The sequence below is a fragment of the Syngnathoides biaculeatus genome, unplaced genomic scaffold (assembly GCF_019802595.1).
Source record: "Syngnathoides biaculeatus isolate LvHL_M unplaced genomic scaffold, ASM1980259v1 ctg77_pilon_pilon_ERROPOS100405, whole genome shotgun sequence".
NCBI lineage: Eukaryota > Metazoa > Chordata > Actinopteri > Syngnathiformes > Syngnathidae > Syngnathoides > Syngnathoides biaculeatus.
The window spans coordinates 64,536-65,455 of NW_026907533.1; the positions used below are offsets into that span (position 1 = coordinate 64,536).

General features: G+C 42.5%; 1 non-coding gene across 1 annotated transcript; it reads right to left on the reverse strand.

Annotated features, from left to right (window-relative positions):
* Nucleotides 1–476: 476 nt before the first annotated feature.
* LOC133497311 (U1 spliceosomal RNA) lies at nucleotides 477–640 on the reverse strand. Its single transcript, XR_009794022.1, has one exon. It is a non-coding gene; the product is annotated as a U1 spliceosomal RNA (small nuclear RNA).
* Between the last annotated feature and the right edge of the window lie 280 nt (nucleotides 641–920).

Here is a 920-nt window from a genome sequence, read left to right on the forward strand (position 1 = left end):
ACTCTATAAGAAAGAAGAAAAATATCTCCAGAGACACGTAAGGACTAATTTCCAGTTATAGAAAATGAGTTCAGTTGTTACTCCCGAGGGTGGCCCAACAAGTTATTACATTTAGGGGGTATTACTTTGTCACACATCCAAGTAACTTTGAATATTCTTTTCTTCTAATAAATGAAATCAGCATTTGAAATATAGCAATTTAAGTTCACTTTGGAGTGGCACGGTGATGTATCTGAAAAGCGAAGGCCTCACAATTCTGAGGTTCAATCCCATTCCCGTCTGTGTGCATCTTCTCCCCGTGCCTGCGTGAGTTTCCTCCCACATACCAAAAACATGCAACATTAACTGGAATACTAAGTTAACTCCTTTAAGAAGAGGTGTGATTGTGAGTGTGGCTGGCAGTCAGTCCGGGGTGTACTCTGCCTTCTCACTGGTTAAATACATTTAGTTTCTTCATATTGGTTTTTACGTGAGATCAGGGGAGAGCGCGAACGCAGAGCCCCACTACCAGAAATTATGCAGTTGAGATTCCCACATTTGGGGAATTCGCAGGGGTCAGCACAACCCAGGTGCAATGGTTGAGCCTCACCCTGGGAGAACCACCTTCTTGATCATGGTATCTCCCCTGCCAGGTAAGTATGGGATAAAATGGTGCGAGCACGCAAATCACACCCGGTCACGCTAAATCAAGCGACGGTGTCATCACGATCACGAGAACAACCACACACACATCGGGCAAACCTAAACGCAAGACATGAAAAATGATGATGATTTTAATTTTGAGTTTTAATTGAGGTAGTAAATTGAAACCAAGAAAGCAGTGGAACATCGGGAGACAACAAACATCTTCACCTTAAATCGAATCTCGATGTTCCACTGGAACTGACAAGATTATTTTTTTTTTAATAGGTCTCGACACA